The sequence below is a fragment of the Chlorocebus sabaeus genome, chromosome 16, assembly GCF_047675955.1.
Source record: "Chlorocebus sabaeus isolate Y175 chromosome 16, mChlSab1.0.hap1, whole genome shotgun sequence".
In the NCBI taxonomy this organism is placed as follows: Eukaryota; Metazoa; Chordata; class Mammalia; order Primates; family Cercopithecidae; genus Chlorocebus; species Chlorocebus sabaeus.
In genome coordinates, this window is record NC_132919.1 from 42433037 (window position 1) to 42460279 (window position 27243).

A 27243-nucleotide genomic window follows, 5' to 3' on the forward strand; every position below is an offset into this window, starting at 1 on the left:
GTGACTGGATCATGGCGGCAGTTTCCACCATGCTGTTCTCATGATAGTGAGTGATTTCTCATGAGATCTGATGTTTTTAAAAGTGTTTGGTAGTTCCTCCTTCACACTCTCTCTCTGTTCTGCTGCCTCGTGAAGAAGGTCCTGCTTCCCCTTCCCCTTTCTCCATGATTATAAGTTTCCTGAGGCCTCCCCAGTGATATGGAACTCTAAGTCAATTAAATCTCTTTCCTTTATAAATTACCCAGTCTCAGGGAAGTTTTTTTATAGTATAGCAAAAACGAACTAATACAGGAAACTGGTACTGCAGAGAGTTGGGTGCTGCCATAAAGATAATCTAAAAATGTAGAAGCAGATTTGGAACTGGGTAATAGGCAGAGGCTGGAACAGTTTAGAGGGCTCAGAAGAAGACAGGAAGATGTGGGAAACTTTGGAACTTCTTAGAGACTTGTTGAATGGTTTTGACTAAAATGCTGATAATGATATGGACAATGAAGTCCAGGCTGAGGTGGTCTTATATGGAGATGAGGAACTTATTGGGAATTGAAGCAAAGGTCACTCTTGCTATGCTTTAGCAAAGAGACTGGTGGTATTTTGCCCCTGCCCTAGAGATCTGTGGAAATTTGAACTTGAGAGAGATGATCTGTGGAACTTATGTTTAAAATGGAAGCAAAGCATAAAAGTTTGGAAAATTTGCAGCCTGACCACGTGGTAGAAAAGAAAAACTCATTTTCTGGGGAGAAATTCAAGCTGCAGGAGGTTGCATAAGTAATGAGGAGCCAAATGTTAATAGCCAAGACAATGGGGAAAATGTCTCCAGGGCATGTCAGAGATCTTTGTGGCAGTACCTCCCATCACAGGCCCCAAAGCCTAATAGAAAAAGATAGTTTCATGGTCCAGGCACAGGGACCCACTGCTCTGTGCAGCCTCGGTACTTGGTGTCCCCCTGCATCCTAGTTGCTCCAGCTCCAGCCATGGCTAATAGGGTCCAAGGTACAGCTCAGTCCATTGCTTCAGAGGGTGAAAGCCCCAAGTCTTGGTGGCTTTCATGTGATGGTAAGTCTGCAGGTGTGCAGAAGACAAGAGTTGAGCTTTGGAAACCTCCGTCTAGGTTTCAGAGAATGGATGAAAATATCTGGATGTCCAGGCAGAAGTGTGCTGCAGGGGTGGAGCCCTCATGGCGAACCTCTGCTAGGGCAGTGCAGAAGAGAAATGTGGGGTTGAAGCTCCACACAGAGTCCCCACTATGGCACTGCCTAGTGGAGCTGTGAACCTAGAGGGTCACCATCTTCCAGACCCCAGAAAGGTAGATTCCTTGACAGCTTCCACTGTGTGCCTGGAAAAGCCACAGGCACTCAACACCAGCTCATGAGAGCAGTAGGGGCTGTACTCTGTAAAACCACAGGGACTGAGCTACCCAAGGCCTTGAGAGCCCACCCTTTGTATCAGCATGCAATGGATGAGGAGCTTATTTTGGTTAGGAGATTATTTGGGAGCTTTAAGATTTGATGACTGCAAGTTGGATTGGCATGGAATATGTAGCCCCTTTGTTTTGGCCAATTTTTCCATTTGGAATGGGAGCATTTACCCAATGCCTGTACCCCCATTGCATCTTGGAAGTAACTAACTTGCTTTTGATTTTATAAACCCATAGGTGGAAGGGACTTGCCTTGTCTTCGTCAAAACTTTGAACTGTGGACTTTTGAGTTAATGCTGGAGTGAGTTAAGACTTTGGAATAATGTTGGGAAGACGTGATTGGTTTTAAAATGTGAAACAGGCATGAGATTTTGGAGGGGCTAGGGGTGGAATGATAGGGTTTGAATTTGTGTACCCACCCAAATTGCATTTTGAACTGTAATCCCCACATGTCCAGGGAGGGACCTGGTGGGAGGTGATTGGATCATGGGGGTGGTTTCTGCCATGTTTTTCTCTTGATAGTGAGTTCTTATGAGATCTGATTTTTTTAAGTGTTTGGCAGTTTCTTCTTCACTCTCTTTTTCTACCACCTTGTGAATAAGGTGCCTGCTTCCCCTTCTCCTTCCACCATGATTGTAAGTTTCCTGAGGCCTCCCCAGCCTTGTAGATCTATGAGTCAATTAAATCTTTTTCTTTTATAAATTACCCAGTCTCAGGAAGTAATTTACAGCAGTGTGAAAATGGACTAATACAGGCATCTAATAATGTATGACATGGGTGGGGATGAGTGCATTAGTTAATTTAATTGTGGTAACCATTACACAATGAATATGTGTATCAATCATCACATTATAAGCCTCGAATATATTCAATCTTTGTCAACTATATACTTTAAAATAAAAAAGGAAAAGAAAAATGAAAACATAATCCTGACAAAAGACCAACACTAAAAAAAATTCTGTGTAAGGGGATGATGCTGACTTTGTTATCCTAAACAAAACAGCATTCATTCCCTGGTACTGAATACATGATTGGGATTTTTGAGCAACAGGAAGGGGTGGAACTAGTCTTAGCTAAAGAACCAGCAGCATTTGTTGAAAGTCCTCTCAAGCAGAAACTTTATTTTTCCAACTTCTATATATTCTGTGATAGGGAGGTGATATGGCTTGGCTCTGCATCCCCATCCAAATCTCACCTTGAATTTTAATAATACCCACGTGTCAAGGGCAGAACCAGGTGGAGATAACTGAATCATAGGGACAGTTTCCCCCATGCTGTTCTGATAGTGAGTGAGTTCTCATTAGATCTGATGGTTTTATAAGGGACTTCCCCCTTCACTTGGCACTCATTCTTTCTTCTGCTGCACTGTGAAGAGGTGCCTTCTGCCATGATAGTAAGTTTCCTGAGGCCTCACAGATATGCAGAACTGTGAGTCAATTAAACCTCTTTTCTTTTCAAATTGCCCAGTCTTGGGTATTTCTTCAGAGCAGCATGAGAACAAACTAATATAGTTAATACAGGAGGTAGGGTCAATATCCTACTGGCTCCTCATTCCAATTTTTATACTGTTACTTCTATTATCTCTTGAAAATCCTCTATTTATTTGAGGCTCCCTCCATGCAGATATACTCTCTTTGTTGCTATCATTTATCTAGTCATTTGTAATATATTGTAAAAAAAATTAGCTCCTAGTTCATGCTTCTCTGCCTCATCTGATTTGGTGCATCATTCTTGCTGATATTAACACTCCTGTGTTCCATCCAATGCCCCAGGCTTTCTGTTTTTCAGCTCTGAAGACCTCTACCACTACATTTGCAACACTCTTCCTCAATTTCTCATTCAATATTATGCTCTGGGCTTGCCATTACCAAGAAGACAACTCCTTCCAATGACTAAGTATCTCATGTTTGATCATCACTTCCTATGCTTTTAGCCCACCTTCTCAAGTTCCATATGAACAATAATTCTTCAGTCTCTTCCCATCATACATGCCACTAATCTGACCTCTGAAGAAGCATCCTTCCTCCTAAATGGCTAACCCCTCCCTTTGTTCTCTGATGCCTATCTTTTCTTGTCTCCTCAACTGTGTTCCTTTGTCTACCTCTCTTTCTTGTACCTTTTCCATCTTACATCTTTACTGGCTCATTCCCATCATCTCCTAGGAGTAGCTTCTCTCATGACTCTGGTCTCAGCTTATGTAACCCATTTGGAAAAGCCCTGCCTGATCCTCTTATTTAAATAGCCCTTCCTCTACCGTCACTCTTGATCACTCCTATGATTTTGTTTTGCTTTCTGTATAGCACTTACTACTGTATATAATTATCCTTTAATTAATTAATTGTTTGTTGCTTATTGTCTTACTCACACAATAGACTATAAATCCCATGAGAAAAGCGATATTGCTTGTCTAATTCAAAGTTCCATCCCCAAAGTGTGGAACGGTGCTGAAACTTCATGGTGCGCAATAAATATCTAATGATTAAATAAATGAATGGCATCTTCCATTCCCTCAAATAAAACACTCTTCTCTTAAATTCTCTTACTTCTGTCACACTCATGCCACTTCTTTATTTCCCTTCAGGGTCAATATTCCAGATGTACCACACGAAGCCACTGTTTCTATTTCTTTGCTTTCTCAACCTATACTTGACTGACTTTCCCCTCCAATTTACCATCTCCCTGGTCAGTGGCAACAATTACCTCTTGCTGCCAAACTCAATGGCCACATTCCAGTTATTTTCCTTTTACACCTTCACTGTCCTATAAGAAACAGTGTTTCAGTAAGAAAATCATCTCTGCATTGGACAGTGCAGATGGAAACCATTTTCATGGGTACACAGAGTTCCATTGTACAATCTGCTCCAGATCCCACAGGAGCATTTAATATTCTTGTAGTTTGACTCCTTCCTCACTACACTTTTCCTTCTTTTTCTCCTTTAAAGGATTTTTCTCTTTCAATGTATCTTTAAATTTTATAACATCGCATGGCTATGTCTTTGGCTATCTTACCTATCTCTCCAAATTCTCTTTAGGTAAATGCATTTATTCCTATTATTTTAAATGTGTTCTATAAGCCTTCAGGAAGGCTTTTATATCTCCCACCTTCTCTTTTGAGTTCCAGATTCATATAACCAATGGTCTACTTGATATCTCAAATTTTACATATCTAAAAGCAAGCTCTTGATTTTCTCCCCAACTGTGTTTCTCTCTTCAGTCTTCATTGTCTCGATAATGGCACTACCATACACCCACGGCACATGCCAGAAACCTGCAAATGCCTGATGCCTCCCTAGATCCCAGGCCAGACCTTGCAAGTCTTGGCTCCTCCACATCTATCATATAGTCCACTACACACACACACACACACACACAGACACAGACACACACACACACGTATATATATTCCCCTACTATATATGCCAGTCACACACACACACATAAACATACTTATTATCCCCTCCCTAGCATGAGTCATCATCTTGGTTTGCCTGGCTAAGACATGCTCACCTTACTCTTCCTTCAAATACTATCATCATGGAACAGCCAGAGTAACCATTTTCAAAAGAAAATCATATCCTGTTTTTTGCTGGTTCCTCACTGAATCTAGAATGAAATCCAAATGTATTTACATAACCTCCATTCCCTTTAAGACCCACTCCTGCCTGTATCTGCAACTTATCACATGACATTCTTTCCCAGAAACTCCTTTCCAGCTGAACAAAACATCTTTCTGTCCCTCAAACACACCAAGTTTTTTACTGTCATGGAGCCTCTACACATTGTCTTTACTGTCTGGGACATCCTCCCCACATTCTGTCCCTGACTCCTTTTTCCAGAGCCCTCTTCCTCAGTACAACTCTCAGACCACCTATTTTCCCTAGTTTCTCCTTTGAGTTAATATAACTAGAAACATAATAGATGACACACTGTATCATATATTTCCTATCTAAGGAGATGTCCCAGTTTTTCTTTTTCAAATTAGTACATATTATAATAGTTACTTATTTACTTGTTAGGCATTGTCTGTTTCCTCTACTAGATAGTGGGTTCTGTGAGAGCAAGACTGTGTCTATTTTATTTACTAATTTATACCCAGGTCCAGCACATACGCAGGTTCTCATTAATATTTGTCAAATGAATTAACAGTGGAAATAGAAGATGTTTTTTGATGGAAGATAAATCTGGATTTGACTTCCTGCTCTAATCTTACCAGGGTGATCTTGGATAAAACCGGAATACAGTTTTTTCTTTGTTTTTTTACACCATTAAATGTATTTAAAAATAGAATTGGATACATGTTTTTAAAAAACCTCTCTGAGCCCTAGCTTTTCAATCTATACAGTGTCTGCTAATAATACATAGGTTGCTAGATTGTTATGCTTGAAACATAATATGCACTCAAATGTCTTTGCATTTCCTTCACCTTCTTTTAGATGCAAAAACAAATATGAAGAGAAGGAACTGGGAAGACAAAATGGAAACGAGAAGTCAACCAGAGTCTCCCCTTTATTTTTAAATTTTTATTTATTCATTTTTTTTTTAGATGGAGTTTTGCTCTTGTTGCCCAGGCTGGAGTGCAATGGCGCAATCTCAGCTTACCACAACCTCCACTTCCTGGGTTCAAGCAATTCTCCTTGCCTCAGTCTCCCAGGTAGCTGGGATTACAGGCATGCACCACCATGCCCGGCTAATTTTTGTATTTTTAGTAGAGACAGGGTTTCTCCATGTTGGTCAGGCTGGTTTTGAACTCACAACCTCAGGTGATCCGCCTGCCTCGGCCTCCCAAAGTGCTGGGATTACAGGCGTGAGCCACTGCACCCGGCCAGGGTCTCCTCTTTAACTGACAAAAAGTCAACTTGGTCCTGGGTGTAATCAAGGTATCCTGGGAGAGGAAAATCACCAATCACCAGGATGGAAGCATTTCTCAATGAGTCTAAGTCATGGAATCATTGACTATACAGAGTTAAGTCCAGGAAAACAAAATGAGAAAAATTTTCATTCTACTTTGGTCAGATCTAGACCACAGTTGAGTCATTGGTTCTGTCTTTTACTGTCAGAGTTGATGCTGGATGATTGTCTTCATCTCAAGGAACTTGGGTTTCTCCATCTGTAACATGGGAATGATAGGATCTACCTCTAAGGTATCATTATGACGGAATGAGAAGAACATTGTAGACTGCTCAGCACAGTGCCTATAAAACACTTTCAGATATGCAGGAGATGTGAGTTTATTTTCCTACTCTCTCACGACTATAATGAATCTTTACAATATTCCACTGCAAGTTGGTGATAAATGCTGTGAACAGTGATAATAGGCAAACCTAGGCTCACGATTTAGAGTAATAATAATAATACTAAAAAATAAAAAATAGATTGGGAGCAAGATGGCCAAATAGGAACATTTCCAGTCTCCAGCTCCCAGCGAGAGCGACACAGAAGACAGGTGATTTCTGCATTTTCAACTGAGATACCGGGTTCATCTCACTAGGGAGTGCCAGACAATCGGTGCTGGTCAGCTGCTGCAGCCTGACCAGCGAGAGCTGAAGCAGGGTGACACATTGCCTCACCTGGGAAGTGCAAGGGGGAAGGGAATCCCTTTTCCTAGCCAGGGGAACTGAGACACACAACACCTGGAAAATCGGGTAACTCCCACCCCAATACTGCACTTTACCAAGGGTCTTAGCAAACGGCACACCTGGCCGGAAGGGTCCCACGCCTGCGGAGCCTCCCTCATTGCTAGCACAGCAGTCTGCAATCTAAGGGCAAGGCAGCAGCGAGGCTAGGGGAAGGGCATCCGCCATTGGTGAGGTTTAAGTAGGTAAACAAAGCTGCTGGGAAGCTCAAACTGGGTGGAGCCCATAGCAGCTCAAGGAGGCCTGCCTGTCTCTGTAGACTCCACCTCTGGGGAGAGGGCACAGCTAAACAAACAAACAAAAAAGCAGCAGAAACCTCTGCAGATGCAAACGACCCTGTCTGACAGCTTTGAAGAGAGCAGTGGATCTCCCAACACAGAGGTTGAGATCTGAGAATGGACAGACTGCCTGCTCAAGTGGGTCCCTGACCCCCAATAGCCTAACTGGGAGACATCCCCCACTAGGGGCAGACCGACACCCCATGTCTCACATGGTGGGGTATATCCCTGAGACGAAGCTTCCAAAGCAAGAATGAGACAGGTACACTTGCTGTTCAGCAATATTCTATCTACTGCAGCCTCTGCTGCTGATACCCAGGCAAACAGGGTCTGGAGTGGACCTCAAGCAATCTCCCACATATCTACAGCTGAGGATCCTGACTGTTAGAATGAAAACTAACAAACAGGAGGGACACCCACACCAGAACCCCATCAGTACGTCACCATCATCAAAGACCAAAGGCAGATAAAACCACAAAGATGGGGAAAAAGCAGGGTAGAAAAGCTGGAAATTCAAAAAATAAGAGCGCATCTCCCCCTCCAAAGGAACACAGCTCATCGCCAGCAACGGATCAAAGCTGGATGGAGAATGACTTTGACGAGTTGAGAGAAGAAGGCTTCAGTCCATCAAACTTCTCAGAGCTAAAGGAGGAATTACATACCAAGCGCAAAGAAACTAAAAATCTTGAAAAAAGAATGGAAGACTGGATAACTAGAATAATCAATGCAGAGAAGGCCATAAATGAATTGACAGAGATAAAAACTATGACACGAGAAATACGTGACAAATGCACAAGTTTCAGTAACTGACTCGATCAACTGGAAGAAAGAGTATCAGCGATTGAGGATCAAATGAATGAAATGAAGCGAGAAGAGAAGTTTAAAGAAAAAAGAGGAAAAAGAAATGAGCAAAGACTTCAAGATGTTTGGGATTATGTGAAAAGACCAAATCTACGTCTGACTGGGATGCCTGAAAGTGAGGGGGAAAATGTAACCAAGTTGGAAAACATTCTTCAGGATATCATCCAGGAGAACTTCCCCAACCTAGTAAGGCAGGCCAACATTCAAATTCAGGAAATACAGAGAATGCCACAAAGATACTCCTCGAGAAGAGCAACTCCAATTATGTAATTGTCAGATTCAGCAACGTTGAAATAAAGGAAAAACTGTTAAGGGCAGCCAGAGAGAAAGGTCGGGTTACCCACAAAGGGGAGCCCATCAGACTAACAGCAAATCTCTTGGCAGAAACTCTACAAGCCAGAAGAGAGTGGAGGCCAATATTCAACATTCTTAAAGAAAAGAATCTTCAACCCAGAATTTCATATCCAGCCAAATTAACTTTCATAAGTGGAGGAGAAATAAAATCCTTTACAGATAAGCAAATGCTTAGAGATTTTGTCACCACCAGGTCTGCCTTACAAGAGACCCTGAAGGAAGCACTAAATATGGAAAGGAACAACCGGTACCAGCCATTGCAAAAACATGCCAAAATGTAAAGACCACTGATGCTAGGAAGAAACTGTATCAACTAACGAGCAAAATAACCAGTTAATATCATAATAACAGGATCAAGTTCACACATAACAATATTAACCTTAAATGTAAATGGACTAAATGGTCCAATTAAAAGACACAGACTGGTAAACTGGATAAAGAGTCAAGACCCATCAGTGTGCTGTATTCAGGAGACCCATCTCACATGCAGAGACACACATAGGCTCAAAATAAAGGGATGGAGGAAGATCTACCAAGCAAATAGAGAACAAAAAAAAGCAGGGGTTGCAATCCTAGTCTCTGATAAAACAGACTTTAAACCATCAAAGATCAAAAGAGACAAAGAAGGCCATTACATAACGGTAAAGGGATCAATTCAACAGGAAGAGCTAACTATCCTAAATATATATGCACCCAATACAGGAGCACCCAGATTCATAAAGCAAGTCCTTAGAGACTTACAAAGAGACTTAGATTCCCACACAATAATAATGGGAGACTTCAACACCCCATTGTCAACATTAGACAGATCAATGAGACAGAAAGTTAACAAGGATATCCAGGAATTGAACTCATCTCTGCACCAAGCGGACCTAATAGACATCTACAGAATTCTCCACCCCAAATCAACAGAATATACATTTTTCTCAGCACCACATCACACTTATTCCAAAATTGACCACATAATTGGAAGTAAAGCACTCCTCAGCAAATGTACAAGAACAGAAATTATAACAAACTGTCTCTGAGACTACAGTGCAATCAAACTAGAACTTAGGACTAAGAAACTCAATCAAAACTGCTCAACTACATGGAAACTGAACAATCTGCTCCTGAATGACTACTGGGTACATAACAAAATGAAGGCAGAAATAAAGATGTTCTTTGAAACTAATGAGAACAAAGATACAACATACCAGAATCTCTGGGACACATTTAAAGCAGTGTGTAGAGGGAAATTTATAGCATTAGATGCCCACAAGAGAAAGCTGGAAAGATCTAAAATTGACACTCTAACATCACAATTAAAAGAACTAGAGAAGCAAGAGCAAACACATTTAAAAGCTAGCAGAAGGCAAGAAATAACTAAGATCAGAGTAGAACTGAAGGAGATAGAGACACCAAAAACCCTCCAAAAAATCAATGAATTCAGGAGTTGGTTTTTTGAAAAGATCAACAAAATTGATAGACCACTAGCAAGACTAATAAAGAAGAAAAGAGAGAAGAATTGAATAGATGCAATAAAAAATGATAAAGGGGATATCACCACTGACCCCACAGAAATACAAACTACCATCAGAGAATACTATCAACACCTCCACGCAAATAAACTAGAAAATCTAGAAAAAATGGATAATTTCCTGGACACTTACACTCTCCCATGACTAAACCAGGAAGAAGTTGAATCCCTGAATGGACCAATAGCAGGCTCTGAAATTGAGGCAATAATTAATAGCCTACCAACCAAAAATAGTCCAGGACGAGATGGATTCACAGCTGAATTCTAGCAGAGGTACAAGGAGGAGCTGGTACCATTCCTTCTGAAACTATTCCAATCAATAGAAAAAGAAGGAATCCTCCCTAACTCATTTTATGAGGCCAACATCATCCTGATACCAAAGCCTGGCAGAGACACAACAAAAAAAGAGAACTTTAGACCAATATCCCTGATGAACATCAATGCAAATATCCTCAATAAAATACTGGCAAACCGAATCCAGCAGCACATCAAAAGCTTATCCACCATGATCAAGTGGGCTTCATCCCTAGGATGCAAAGCTGGTTCAACATATGCAAATCAATAAACATAATCCAGCATATAAACAGAACCAAAGACAAAAACCACATGATTATCTCAATAGATGCAGAAAAGGCTTTTGACAAAACTCAACAGCCCTTCATGCTAAAAACTCTCAATAAATTCAGTATTGATGGAACGTATCTCAAAATAATAAGAGCTATTTCTGACAAATCCACAGCCAATATCATACTGAATGGGCAAAAACTGGAAGCATTCCCTTTTAAAAGTGGCACAAGACAGGGATGCCCTGTCTCACCACTCCTATTCAACATAGTGTTGGAAGTTCTGGCTAGGGCAATCAGGCAAGAGAAAAAAATAAAGGGTATTCAGTTAGGAAAAGAAGTAGTCAAATTGTCCCTGTTTGCAGATGACATGATTGTATATTTAGAAAACCCCATCATCTCAGCCCAAAATCTCCTTAAGCTGATAAGCAACTTCAGCAAAGCCTCAGGATACAAAATTAATGTGCAAAAATCACAAGCATTCTTATACACCAGTAACAGACAAACAGAGAGGCCAATCATGAAGGAACTTCCATTCACAATTGCTTCAAAGAGAAAAAAATACCTAGGAATCCAACTTACAAGGGATGTAAAGGACCTCTTCAAGGAGAACTACAAACCACTGCTCAGTGAAATCAAAGAGGACACAAACAAATGGAAGAACATACCATGCTCATGGATAGGAAGAATCAATATCATGAAAATGGCCATACTGCCCAAGGTAATTTATAGATTCAATGCCATCCCCATCAAGCTACCAATGAGTTTCCTCATAGAATTGGAAAAAACTGCTTTAAAGTTCATATGGAACCAAAAAAGAGCCTGTATTGCCAAGACAATCCTAAGTCAAAAGAACAAAGCTGGAGGCATCACGCTACCTGACTTCAAACTATACTACAAGGCTACAGTAACCAAAACAGCATGGTACTGGTACCAAAACAGAGATATAGACCAATGGAACAGAACAGAGTCCTCAGAAATAATACCACACATCTACAGCCATATGATCTTTGACAAACCTGAGAAAAACAAGAAATGGGGAAAAGATTCCCTATTTAATAAATGGTGCTGGGAAAATTGGCTAGCCATAAGTAGAAAGCTGAAACTGGATCCTTTCCTTACTCCTTATACGAAAATTAATTCAAGATGGATTAGAGACTTAAATGTTAGACCTAATACCATAAAAACCCTAGAGGAAAACCTAGGTAATACCATTCAGGATATAGGCATGGGCAAAGACTTCATGTCTAAAACACCAAGAGCAACGGCAACAAAAGCCAAAATTGACAAATGGGATCTAATTAAACTAAAGAGCTTCTGCACAGCAAAAGAAACTGCCATCAGAGTGAACAGACAACCTACAGAATGGGAGAAAATTTTTGCAATCTACTCATCTGACAAAGGGCTAATATCCAGAATCTACAAAGAACTCAAACAAATTTACAAGAAAAAACAAACAAACAAACAGCCCCATCAAAAAGTGGGCAAGGGATATGAACAGACATTTCTCAAAAGAGGACATGCATACAGCCAACAGACACATGAAAAAATGCTTGTCATCACTGGCCATCAGAGAAATGCAAATCAAAACCACAATGAGATACTATCTCACACCAGTTAGAATGGCAATCATTAAAAAGTCAGGAAACAACAGGTGCTGGAGAGGATGTGGAGAAATAGGAACACTTTTACACTGTTGGTGGGATTGTAAACTATTTCAACCATTATGGAAAACAGTATGGCGATTCCTCAAGGATCTAGAACTAGAAGTACCATATGACCTAGCCATCCCATTACTGGGTATATACCCAAAGGATTATAAATCATGCTGCTGTAAAGACACATGCACACGTATGTTCATTGCAGCACTATTCACAATAGCAGAGACTTGGAATCAACCCAAATGTCCATCAGTGAGAGACTGGATTAAGAAAATGTGGCACATATACACCATGGAATACTATGCAGCCATAAAAAGGATGAGTTTGTGTCCTTTGTAGGGACATGGATGCAGCTGCAAACCATCATTCTCAGCAAACTATCACAAGAACAGAAAACCAAACACCGCATGTTCTCACTCATAGGTGGGAACTGAACAATGAGATCACTTGGACTCAGAAAGGGGAACATCACACACTGGGGCCTATTATGGGGAGGGGGGAGGGGGAAGGATTGCATTGGGAGTTATACCTGATGTAAATGACGAGTTGACAGGTGCTGACGAGTTGATGGGTGCAGCACACCAACATGGCACAAGTATACATATGTCACAAACCTGCACGTTATGCACATGTACCCTAGAACTTAAAGTATAATAATAAAAAATAAAAAATAAAAAATAAAAAAATAAAAAATATTCCATTCTGTTCTCCACCCCTTTTTACTGAAGTATAAATAAAGCCTTTTTCAATTGTTACTTAACTTTCATCTTTGCAAGTTCCCAGTTAATTTCTTTTGCTAACCCAGGTTGTGTGACCCAGTACTTTGCTTAACTCAATGAATTTGCCACCACTGCAACTGCTGATGGAAATGACCAAATTTTTGCTTGCATGCTCCAAATTTAGCAAAAGATCATGACACTTAGATATTTCTTCAGGGAGTATTAATTGCAGGGGCAAAGTGACTGCATCCTATTTAGGTTGTCTGGAAAGTCAGAGAAAGATTATAATTTATAGTTACTATGGTAGTTAATTATACCTTCAAGAATATGCTAGTTGCTGTTTTAAAAAAGGCTTTGATCATAGATGAGACCCTTGTTGGGGGATCAAAGAAAATAAGAAAGTAGAATTTGCCATCTTGAAAAATACCCGGCTACTAAGACCAAATTTCTCTATGGAGAAAAAAATCATCTCCAGTTGTTTCTTTTTTTCAGAGTATTAAGATTTACAAGATGTTCCTAATAGCGTGGGAACAATATTATAAAATGTAAACCTGTGTGTTTTCACCTTTACTCTCTATTTAACACATGGCTCTCCTTTATTCAAGGAGATGGGCATAATTCATCACATTTATGGCTTTGATTAAAGGTTTGGTACAGATTATACCAGGACAAGACACATCTGGTAGAATATTCCATTAGGGAGAACTAGTTTCCCTACAAACACTCTCATCACTGTAAAAGTCTAGGTAAAGATCAGGAGGTAAGTCGGGTGGAAGGAGAAGAGAGAGTTGTAGCTGGGTGTGGAGGGCTCTCCATTGTGCCTCATTTCTGTGGACTGAGTCCTGGTGTTTGTTTTCTCACTGGGGCCTGGGAAAATCAGCAAGGTCTGGCAAAACCTAGCTAGTCCCCAAAGTCTTGTATGGCTCCCGAGTCATGTGAGAAAACATTTGAAAACTTCCCTGAGAGGGAAGCAAAGGGTACAAGGAGCCTAGAAGGCTGTAAGGAGCCAGTCAGATTGAGAATGGTGCAGTTTAGGGACAATGAGTGGAGAATATTGCAAGGCTGAACAGATACCAACGACCAGTAATCAGGAACTTATCTCCCCATCTCTCATCCCCTATCCTTTCCTGTTTCGAAAGCCTCTTAGAATTTAGATCCACCCCCCAAAAAAGTAAATTCTTATTTAAATGAGGTTAATCCTAAAGCGCCTTTAAAAAATTATTGACTATCTTTTCTGTCACATACGGATTAAGTAGGATTCTAGAAGGATAAAGTACTTTGTTTTCTGCACACCTGAATTCATAGCTCTAAAAGTAAAGTTCAATTTCAGGTGAACCACTTATACCTACTCTGAGAAGGAAATAATTTCAAGTCCACAGTCTGAAGTTCTAACTTTCACCATATGTTTGAAAACATGGCACATCCAGAAAGCCCGTTCTCATTCTCATTACCTATCCAGAGATACTTCCAAAAAGATGCACTCCTTCATATCACATTCTATCTGATACCTCTGCTGTGGGTACCCATAATTTATAGAATTAAAAATTAGGCTGGGTGTGGTGGCTCATTCCTGTAATCCCAGCACTTTGGGAGGCTGAGGTGGGTGAACCACCTGAGGTCAGGAGTTTGAGACCAGCCTGGCCAACATGCTGAAACCCCAGCTCTAGAAAAAATACAAAAATTAGCTGGGTGTTGTGGTATGCACCTGTAGTCCCAGCTACTTGGGAGGCTAAGGCAGGAGAATTGCTTGAACCTAAGAGACGGAGGTTACAGTAAGCCAAGATCACACTACTGCACTCCAGCCTGGGCAACACAGCAAGACTCCATCTTTAAAAAAAAAAAAAAAAGAGACTTCTTAGTATGTCATCCAGCGTTCTCAAAGATCAAACCCTCTCTTACCTGTCTAAGATCACATAAAATTCCTCAGGGTAATCTAAATTAACTTCTACAAAGGAAGTGCCCCTTCTTGACCTTGTAGTGTAATTTCACTTTCCTATGTTTTTCCCATATTTTATTCCTTTAATTTGCATTGTCCCCTGAGGGCAACTCTTTAATATTTCATAGGGTGGGCTCTGGAATCTAACAGATATGGATTCAAGGTTCCAATTTGTGGTTGTCTCACTAACCAGCTAAGCAACTCTAGACAAGTTTCCTCTGATATAAACTTAGAGTAGACTCTAATGTATGAGATGGTTTTGAATTATAAATTAGATTGTGAGTAGAAAAATAGTTAATGAATGATACCTAGCTTAAGAAAAGGGGGAGGGGGTCTATTAACACAACTAACAATTCAAAAGAAACCTTTATTCTAATAATTGTTTATTTACCCAGCTTGCCAGGTAGGCCATCTGCTCCCTGGTGGTAAGAACTCCTTCAAAATCTGCACTGTCTGGCATTTACTAGGCATTGAGTAAATGGGAGTGAAATGCATATTTATATGGATATTTAAAACCCAGTTTAAACTACATGAGTTTTAACATATCTGAGAATCCCGCTCTGATCCCTCAGGCAGAATTAACAGCTCCTTCTTCTGGGAGCTGCTAATGCCACTATATGCCTCTTATTTCAATTTGCCTTCTTACATGTGGATTACATGCCATTTTCCAATTATTTATATCCCACTTATTTAAACATCTCTCAATAAAATACTAGATATATTCTTGAAATACAGCTCCTCCATCTTGTTAGCCAACCACTCTCTCCTTGAAACTCTCTCCTTAAAACTATCACTGAACTTAAAATCAGAGCCTGGGGCATGATTAGGTGCTTACTTAATGCTTGCTAAGTTATGCTGAAAACCTCAAATCATCTTTCCCATTTGTAGTGAGTCAATAGCATCATGTCTGTACTTGAAGGGCAAGGTAGGGTGGGGACAGGAAGGGGGAAAATTGCTATGTATGTATTTAGGACACTCTGTCTCCACACCCCAGCATGGCTGAGCAGGGCTATCCTTGACTCCACAGGACAGCTGGACTCAACATCAGAGGAGAGCTTTCACTTTTGATCTTCAAGATAATCTTTTTAAATATAAAGCAAAAAGAATTTGAGATAATGTGCATGCTGTCCTTTCAAACATGCCATATGGAATCTGAGGCCCTTGGGTTAAGAATTACAAGATACATTTACTAAATAAAGACAGCCAGGCTCCTGCAGAGCCAACAGGGAAGGACACAAATCATGGAACCACAGTAAAATTTATTCTAGAAAAAAAAAAACCAGCAAGAATTAACCCAGGAGTCACAGCCTCACGCCCTCAGCAGGTCAAATCGTACTAACTTCCACTTCCATTTCATTTCCCGTACTATCACTAAATAGTAATGGTTCCCAGATCCCCAATGAATCAGATATGTAGAAGATAGTATCCCTATTTGAAACGGTAGCATTCTTATTTGAACCCGCACTTGTAATTTTCAGGGCTGACCATTCACACCTGTACAGGTAGCCAGTCAAAGTAAAGGTTTAGCAAGGTTATCCCAGGTTGTAGTGGAGGATGCCCACCACAGGCTAGATAAGAAGAATTAGACGGCGAATTAAACAAAACAAAACAAAAACAAAAACACCCAAACCTTGTATTCCATTTTGCCTGGGTGGGTCAGTGGGTCTGAGGTTGTAATCATCATGCTGGTTAGTCTTCTGTAAGTTCTTTCAGGTTCAGGCTGATTTCAGTTGCTATATCAATGCATTCTCCCCAAACTTTCCACCTATAGTCACCACTCTGAACACCAAACCTGATTCTTCTGCACCAATTCTTATCTAGAACTGAGCCACCAAACTGGATTGTTTTATGACATAAATAAAAGCAATTAGGACAAGACTCTAGGATGTCTGGATAATGACAACTCTCCTCCAGAATCTGTTTGTAGAGTATAATTCTCAACACCCTTCATAAGGATAATGAAATTGGAAAGCATGCTGGAAGAGAAAACTTCAGGGTTTCACAAATCCCAAGAGACTAGAAAAGTCTATGATAAAAGATACTATGTAGATCATGTGTATGTGTTTGGGAAGAGGCATGGTTAGCTCAGACATATCACCTTGGTTTTACATTTAAGATGACGTTGAAGTGTCTGATTCTGGGAAGATATGCAACATATAGCCTGGATATATACAAGACTCCATCACTAATCTCAAATCATCTAGGATGAATTTGTGTGAGCTCCCTGTGTATACAAGATTAGCAAGAACTCCCCTACACTTTGTCTGTTCCTCAGTTTCCCGACCACTGTAGTTGGGCATACTTTTAATGGATGTCATTGGAAAAGAAAAAAAATAAGCTTTTCATTTAAGATTGCATCTCTAGTCCATAAAAATGTTAAGAGAGGAAGTGGAAAGGGGATCAAATTGCCAGGAGGGAGGAGAATGAAGGGGGAGAGAGCTATACAAAATTAGCTCATCAATCCTTTTCGCTTATTGATCTTAAGCTTTTCAAAGCTCACAGTTGGTGGATATTATTAAATGTGTGTATATATATATAATATATATATAGAGAGAGAGGCTGGGCACGATGGCTCACACCTGTAATCCCAGCACTTTGGGAGGCCGAGGTGGGTGGATCACCTGAGGTCAGGAGTTAGTGACCAGCCTGACCAACATGGAAAACCCTGTCTCTAACTAAAATCACAAAAAATTAGCCAGGCGTGGTGGCACATGCCTGTAATCTCAGCTACTTGGGAGGCTGAGGCAGGAGAATCACTTAAACCTGGGAAGCAGAGGTTGTGGTGAGTCACGGTCGTACCCACTGTACTCCAGTCTGGGCAACAAGAGTGAAACTCCATCTCAAAAAAAGTATATATATTTAATATATCTACACATCGAGAAATTTGTCCATCCATGCAAACACAAGGCTTACTGCTTTGGGAGAGGAGATTAAGGTATCTGAGAAGGAGCAAGAGACAATTCAGGAGTTAAACATTCCCCAGTAGTCTGACCTGTGCTGCTGGTATTTAAGTTTATTTTCATTTAGTTTCCCAGGCACTCTAGGTAGCTAAGCTCCAACAGGTGATGTGATCACAAGGAGTATTATGCAGTTTTACTTTCAACAAATTTGACCTGGGAGGGAAGCAACCAGGATTTTCAGGGTTCAGCTCACTGCATGCTACTGACCAGGAGCCAGGGCCATGAGGGCAGCCAAAGAGGGAACCCAGTCACTGGGGCTGGGAAAAAAACTTTTGATAATAAACACAAAGCCATAAATTATAAGAACTCAAATAATCCTTAGATACTGTTGCATGCCTGCCCCCATTTCATTTGTAGTGTGACCATCATCTCTGTTTGCCTGGAGCAGTCTCCATGTGCACCAGTTGCTCTGGCATAATTATTAACAGCAATTCTTCTTACTGTAGGAAGTATCCTGGTATGGATAACAAATTATCTGGCCATCTATGCATTTGGCAAATTGAAATCTGAGGCCCAAAGAAGGAAGACAAATTAGTGGCAAGAGGAATAGAAATAGGAATGGGTTATAGGTTGGTTTGTTATGGCCAACAACAACAAAAATCAAAACACACAAACACAATCCAACTGCCACACATTGCATTAATACTATCTATGTCTCTGTCTACCTCTTTGGCTAGATTATAAGGTTGCATCATAGCATCGTATTTCTCAATGCCAATCCTGTATCAGGTATTTGATTAATATTTGTTTGACTGTTACATTTATTAACATACTTTCATGTATATTGTCCCATCTAATTTTCCATTGACAATAACATCCATTGTAAGATGGATATTATTAAATAAAGATGAGAAAGCTGAAAATCTGGGATGTTAAACACTGAGAAAGTTAATAGCAAAAACCACTGAAACCCAGGTCTTCAATGTTTCTTTCCATTACATTATGCTCAGTGTTAGAAGGAGTCTAAATGTAGAGGGAATGTTTGCTTAGAGGGATGGAGCCCGGAAGAGCCAAGAAAAATGTGGCAAGAGAGAAACACGGCTGTGGGCTCAGAGATTTGATTACTGGACCAACAAAATTGTATTTTGGAGCCCTGTAGCTTCTTCCAAGATGGCTGCTCCTTTGAAGAGAGGAAGCACATCATGTGCTGCCGGCAGCGGGGTGGAAGCGGGGTTTGGAAGTAGCCAGGATGCCACGAAGGGAGAGGTTCAAAGTACAGGCTAATGAAAAACTGAATGGACCTACACAGCAGCAAGGCTTGGGGCTGACCGACAAGGGTTTCCCCCTCACAAGGGCTTCCATACGGCACATCCAGGGCTCCATTCAATAAAGTATCAAGCCTGGCATTTTCCCGGCTGTTTACTTAAAAAAAAAAAAAAAAAATTAAGGCTTAGCATTTTGAAAAATGTATTTCTTGGAGACAAATATATTTTGGCCCAATTCACATCCCACTAGTACTCACCACACAAAGTTTCCAGTTCTATCCCCAGGCCGCAGCACCGCTGTACCATGAAGGATGATATTTTATTTATTTAATTTGTCTTTTTGTAAAAAATAATCCCCATTTCTAGCTCCTTTAGCAACTAGTCGGTTTGTATTCTTTTGTCTCTACATTGTCCTCTTTCCTTGGACCCATGAAGTCAGTGTTACGTCTGCTTACTTCCATGAAAACTTTTTTATTTTCAGTAATGAAAAAAATACTACCTGGCATGGAGCTATAGATGCCCTGTGGGGCCATCGGGAGCCTCCTTGACCTCTTCCTGGTCCAGATGCCATCAGGATTCAGCCTGCCATAGGCCACCCTAGGAAACAGAAGATGTACACACTTGTTCAGATGGGAGATAACTAAACATTGGAAGGACATCTTTTTCTCCTGCCTCAAAGTGCTTTATGTGGATTGTGGCTTCTCTCTCTCCTTTTCCCATTTTACCCTCCCCCCATCACCTTGAGTAAATATCTACCAATCCCATACAGAGTTATCAAAAGAAATAAAAGAAGACTTCCAATAAATTCTCACACCATGACACAAATCCCAATCTTCAACAACTGACATTTCTGGATCTTCCATCTATGTTAGGAGAACTAACAGGGTTTCCGTGGAATTCCTCCTGGGCAGTAGAGGACACTTTGCCTTGTACCTGAGGAATCTGACCACAGTTAATAGAAACATATGGTGTGACTGCTGTTCCAGCAAGAGCATCTTTTGTATCAAGTGGTCCTCTTGGTTCATCGTGCTGCCATGATTCCATGGAGGCCACAACCATGACACTAATGAAAGCTGATAGTTATTTAATTTTCTTCTTCCAAAAGCAGTCAGCTTTGGTGGTGAGGGACCTGGACTTTGGAAACATGCAGACTTTGACTGAAATCCTGAGTCTGCTACTTCCTGGGTCTGTGACCCGAGGGCCCAACTTCTCTGAGTGTAGATTTCCTCATGTGAAAAGCGGAAAAAGCAGCTGGGTGCGGTGGCTTATATCTGTAGTCCCAGCACTTTGGGAGGATCACGAGGTTAGGAGATTGAGACCATCCCGGCTAACATGGTGAAACCACGTCTCTACTGAAAGCACAAAAAATTAGCCGGGCGTGGTGGTGGGTGCCTGTAGTCGCAGCTACTCGGGAGGCTAAGGGGAGAGAATGGCGTGAACCCGGGAGGCGGAGCTTGCAGTGAGCTGAGATCGCACCACTGCACTCCAGCCTGGACAACAGAGTGAGATTCCATCTCAAAAAAAAAAAAAAAAAAAAAAAAAAAAAAAGTGGAAAAAGCAATATTTATTAACTGGATTGTGGTGAGGATCAAGTAAGATAATACAGATGCTTGCCTTCAGCACCTACACATGTGATCAGTGGTAGCTGTTGTTATTATTACAATGACTAGTTTTATAATATAATCAGGAGGAGGCAAGACTCTTCTGTGTTCTTTGAGGCCTCACCTTCTTGTTACTTTCTCCTATTCAACATGGTGCCTATCCAAGCTACACAAGGGTTTAGTTAGTTCTAGGAACATTCCTATGAGTATTGCCAGAGAGGTGCCATAGGGAAAGGATGGCATCTCACCATCGAGGGCAATGATGATTCAGGAGGGCCTCTCAGGATTATTTTGAGGGGATAGGGGATCAGTCCAAGTACAAGAACCCTCATTCTCATCGCAGGCTCAGGATTCAGAGTCAAACCATAATCACATTATGCCTCACTAGGGGTGCTATGGATGAATGTGGAGGTTATGCACTGCATGGTAGTCTATAGAAAACTATGGCCTCAGGACCCAATCTAATCTCCTGCCTATTTTTGTAAATATGGTTTTACTGATATATAGCTATGTCTATTCACCTACCTATTGTTCATGACTACCTCCCCACTAAAATGGCAAAGCTAAGTAGCTGAAACAGAGATCATACAGCTCTCAAGCCTTAAAATATATACTATTTGGCACTTTACAGAAAAAGTTTGCAGACCCCAGTGCTTAGTTTTTTAACCTAGTACACGTAGTGGATGCTTAAATCATAGTTGTTGAATGGATGAATGAATTAATACATGAGTATAGACTCAAATACCAGCTCAGAACAGTCAAGCAATTAATCCTAAAGAAGTTTTAGTGAAGAAGATAAAAAGCAAAGAAAACAAACTTTGTAATGAGGAGACTTAGGTTCTAATTCCTACTCTGCCCCTGATTTGTTTGTGTGGCCTTAGATCAATCATTTCCCATCTTTATATTCCAGTTTCTTCAATGGTAAAAACGATAACCCTAAGCCCATTTTATTGGGGCTATAATGTTGAATAAAATAAAATCACAAATGTCCAAGCATGATGTCCAGTGACTGGCACATTAATAGGAGCTCATCAAATTTTTGAAGTCAAAGCAAAGAGAAGGAGGAATCCTTTGCTTCTGAATAAAATCTCTTCCCTGTCACACAGGAGTAAACAGAGTAATTCATACATTTAATTGGCAGATGTCATGGAAAAAACTTCAAGGAGCATTCTACACAAAGACTCCCAGGCTAGTTTGTGTTCAAACAAACCAGACAGCCAGCCCACAGCCGGAGCCAGGAGCCAAATATTTCAGACACCATCAGGGCTGGCTGCTTCAAGCTAGGCTGTTCCGCATGCGGCTGGAGCCAGGCCACAGGAAGTCCTTCGTGTCAGCTCTCTAGAGCCTAGGGAGGCTTCAGCATTTTCCTGTTCCTCTGTGTAGACCACTACTCAGATAAGGGAGATAGGGAGAAAGGAAGGGGGTCTCCATTTATAAAGGCAGCTGCTGTCCCAGCTGAACAAGAATGCACAGCTGTTTGGGGGCTGTCTCCAGACTAGCATGCCTTTTGTTTCCATCTTCTTCTGGGGTAGGGCTGGGGATGGGGTGGGGTGAAAGTCTATCATAATGTTTACCTTGGGGGATGCTTTGCCACATCTCCGCCCAGATCTCATTTTATGGTGTGTGGAGTTTTATGGACCAATTTAACGTGGGAGAGGAGACGAGAAGGCTGATGTGTGAACTGAAGTTGAAGAGTCATAAATTCAAAGGAAAATTATTCCAGAATTATAAGCCCTACTTACCAGTGTCCAAGGGTAATAGCCACTGTTCAGGCAGGGGTTGGACTTCCAAAGTTATTTCAGGGGCCATTTGTAGGACAAACACCCTTTCATTTCATTTGGATGGGTAAATATTTTTAAATGGGGTCTCCTAAATTGTTGGGATTCAGCCAAAGTCCCCAAATTCTGGTAGCCCTGAACATCCAAGTACTCTTTTCCCAGGACAGTTCACTTACGAAATAAAATCAGACAGAAAATGATTTACACTATATCTGCACAAAATAACAACCAGGCCTATAGTTTGGTTTGAACTTGAGACCCAAGGAGATTTCTAAAAAGTCTTTTGATTACTGAGTGTTGGATAAGATATAACAAAGCCAACTTCCAAAGTTCCCAGAGGATACAAGGCAGCAAAACAGATATTTGGATGAAACCTTGGTCTTGCACATTTCTCTGTTTGTAACAATAGCCTAGGAACCTATGTGGATGTTTTTGTACAGAACTGCAGAAAAGCCAGAAAATAAAAGGGCTAGATGAAACAACAGATCCAGCCAAAGTTATACACAACAGCTTTTTCATCTTCATGTTTCTAAACAACTAGAAAAAAAATACTTAAGCCCTTTTAGGATCATCATGAGGAAATAAAAGTCATTCTGAAGTCCTCTGAGTATTGCCCCAACACACCCCTCCCCAGAATACCTGTTGCCTGTCACCGTGTACCGCTGGCTTTTCCAGGGTCCTTTCTTGCAGGCGTCTGATTTCCGCTGATTTTTCAGCAACAGCCCCACCAGTTTCTCTAAACATAACATCTCTCAAATTTCTCATGCGAGACATATCATAATTAATATTCTCAAAAGCAGTGACAAGGCTTATCCTTTCATGTCTGCTGGTTGATGTTGGACAATGTCGGGTAGCCCTCATGCAAAATGAATAGTGGAGCTGCTGAAAATCTAGACAGTAAGAAGACTCTTACTGGTGTTACCATAGCCTCGCACCTGACTTGAAAAGCCCTCTGCCAAGGCCCTTTCTTTCCTAAATTTTTGTTATTAGATTTTCATTTAAAAACTATGAACTATTACCAGAGGTGGTAGCTTATGTAGGCACACAGTTATTTAAAACAAATTCACCATCCATCTCTACAAATTCATGCATTTTGTATCCACAGCATAATGAAATATTCTTCTGTTTGCCAGTGTTTAAGTTACAGGTTGGAAAACATTCAAAGAGCTTGAAATTCAAGCTGATGAGATAATGAGAGGACAGGGAATGCAAGCACCCCTGGCAGCCATTCAAAATGGATCTTCTCCATATGAGGTGTTGAGTTCCATTTATAAATGGCAGAAAGTACTATTGGACTTCACAAGATTAGAGTAGAATCTAATAAGTAAATGCTAGTAATTGATAATGTCCCAGGCCTTAGCTTTTGTAGTTAATTCATGGTTAACCTTCCCACCTACCTACCTACCTTCCTTCCTTCCTTCCTTCCTTCCTTCCTTCCTTCCTTCCTTCCTTCCTCCCTTCCCTTCCCTTCCTTCCCTTCCTTCCTTCCCTTCTTCCCTCCTTTCTCTTTCTTTCTTTCTTTTTCTTCCTTCCTTCCTTCCTTCCTTCCTTCCTTCCTTCCTTCCTTCCTTCCTACCTCCCTTTCTTTCTTATTTCTTTTTTCTTTTTTCATGCTCTGGCATTTGGGGCCTTGATCCTAGACAGACTGCCTCTTCCAGGCTAGCTAATTCCTAGAGATAACAAAAGACTCCTCTGGGAGTGCACCTGTGTTATACAAACCAATCAATCTGGAGCTCACACTCCCAACTATCTCCTTTATCAAATTCTCACACACCAGGCCAATACTCCCTCTGTCCTAAATTACTTGATGGCCTGGTACTAGACAACTGGGGACCAGCCTTATAGCCCAGAGCCCATTGAAATTATTCAAACTATCCAGTCCTAAACTTAACAGTGTATCTACTCTGCCTCACCCAGTCATTGCCAGGAGAACCCCAATAGGAGCTCTGGGCATGCCTTGCCCCCTCCTGCTTCTGTCTCCCAGCTGATCTAGTGCTTCCCAATGTCCTGCATGGCATGTCCTGACTTCTGTGTCCAAGGCTTTGTGATTTGTGAATATAGGCTTCTTCCTTGATCACAATCATTTCTGTCTGTGTGCCTTACCATATTTGATTTAAACAAATCCCACATACATTTTTAGAGCAATTTTGTGCAGTGAAGACCCAACTAAATAAAAACTGAGTAGAATGTGGAAGGAGAGGAAGTTCATTGGGTTCTGTAATACATCTGTAATACAAAAGAAAAAACAAAAGAGTTGAGCTGACAGAAGTCATGCAGCATTATAGTGCATGTGGAGAAAGGGTCCAGAGGACTAAAAAGAAAGATGAGTGGAAGATGATACGTTTTCCATCATTAAAATTAAAAGCCTTCCCAATGTGAGCCGTTGGGTCTTTGAATTGGGAACAATTAAAAGAAGAAGCAGGAGGAGAAGAAAAAGGAGCAAGAGAAGGAATAAGAGGAGAAAAGAGGAAGTGGGGGGATTTCGGAAAAGGGGCACCATTAAAGTCTTTGCTCTCAGGCATGCCTCTGGTTTGTGGTGCTGTTTTACCACATGGTGGGAGTGCCCAGGAGGCAGAACATTGTTTCCTGGGTTACTTTTCCAAGCTTTCTGCCCAGCTCTGATGTGGTGGTCTCCTTCCAGACAATCTGATGTTTATGGTTGAACTCCACTGGCTATCGAGAAATGCTTGGTTGATTCTACATTCACCACGAGATGCCTATCATCCCAGCACATCTGATCTTGTTGACTTCTCTACCACTTAAAGAAAGCAAACTTATCTGCAGTTTGAAAGAGATGTGTGCAGAAAAGTTCATTTGGCCCTGCATTTTCTTTGCCCATATGTGTTTTCCACTAAAGGAGACCAATCCTGAGGCAATTTCCACAAGTACCTCCCTTTCTGTTTCTTCTGAACCAGTCATACACAAGGACCTTTGTGGCATGTCCAGTGGAGGTTCTAAGAAATAATAAAGACTTTCAAAGAAATCAGTCTACTTAACACTTTGAGTTTTTGGAACAAAAATCTCTGCCTCAGAAAAATGTGGTGGAACTTGAACCCATCATATAATAATGAAAGTCGATAAAGTCCTGCTTTTTCCATGGTTATGGGATGGTGATGAAACTTTTATAGGGAAGATATGTAACTTTTAATTTTTTTGTAACTCAATTTCAATTTTGAACCCAAATTCTAATAAGGTGGCAAAAAAATCAGTCTCAGTCAATTCAGTAATTCAATCCCTATCCCCTTCCTTTCGCAGAGTTTGTCTAAGTTCCTCAGAGGTTTATCCATTGCTAAGGTGATGGCCACTGCCCATGCTAGTCTCCTTGGAGATGTCCATTTCCCTTCTGATTGTCTGTCCTGTCTACTGGGCCTTTTCCATTTGGATTCTCTCTACTACTTCTCAGTCACTATTGGGGGAATTTTTCTGTTGCATCTAAATCACACTGTACATGGAGAAAATCTACGAGGCTTTCTCAAGTCCTGTCAGCCTAGACTCACCACACTGTGCACCTGCAGAAATATGCCTTAGCAGTGAAATGTAAGGACCCTCAACATACTGACCTGAAGTCATTCTCCTCTGCTTACACCAGGTTTGGCCCAAGAAGCCCAGCACAGTACTCCCCTTATCCCAGGCATGGCCAGCGTCTATGTACTTGACACGTCCTCCCTTACTTTTCTCCTCCCCATTCTGAGGGCTCTATTATTTGAGGATAATAGAAGCCTGGCTTCTGCTCCTTAAGTATTCTTTTAAAATCTACTCTTCACAAGCTTGGGTCCTTTCTATTTCCCTCAGTATCAAGGCTTTGGAAACTCAGAAACCAGAGGGAAAACGGTGTGTGAAACTTGTGTGTGTTGAGTGGTTGGAGGAAATAGTTGATTGGGAAAAAGACCAAGGAGTAACAATAAACAACAATAGAAAACCCACTGGGTACTATCAGAAAACATAAAATACCTCTAGACTAAAGCTCAACTGCCTTCAGGGACTTAGAATGAGACCTACAGAAAGCCTTGTCAGAACAAATCTTGTTTTCTTGTTCTGAAATTTAAAACTTTTTCTTGATGCAATTTTGATTCAGAGCAAACAAGAATGAAAGGATTGAAGTTAAAATCTAGATGTATTTTCTGTCAGTGTTAGACACATCGATACTTAAGTCAAGTAAGTGCTGCTAGGTGGGTTTCCCAAACCAGCTCCCTCCCCTTTCCATCATCAGTCTCTTTTTCTTTCTCCAATTCTTACACACACATCACACACACACACACACACACACACACACACACACACACACACGACACTGCCCCAGGTGGCAAAGCAAACAAGACAGATTCCCTCAACCTGTTTTCTAGCTAGTTGATTATACAGCGCACCTCTTCTGCACACTTGGTGGTAAAGGCATGCTTTCCACTTGTGACGCAACTTTTGAGACACTTTAAATGTAAGAATTATGAAAAAGATTGGCACATTGGTTGAGGGCATTAAATTAGATGACCTCTAAGGTTGCTTTCCTACTCTTTTCATCACTCAGGTGACAGAAAATATCATTTCAGGAGAATAGACTGCAGGCAGTTCTCAATTATTCATGGGAAGCATATTAATTGTCCTGGTAGATTTTTTCCATTTTGATTAAATAAACTCAGAAAGGGCTTTTAACACTTCAGTAACCTTTTCTACCACCACCCCAAAAGTTCTGGATGCCTGGGCATCTTTTATCTGTTTATCTCCATTTATTCACCATAGAGAACAAAACCCTCACCCAACACCATT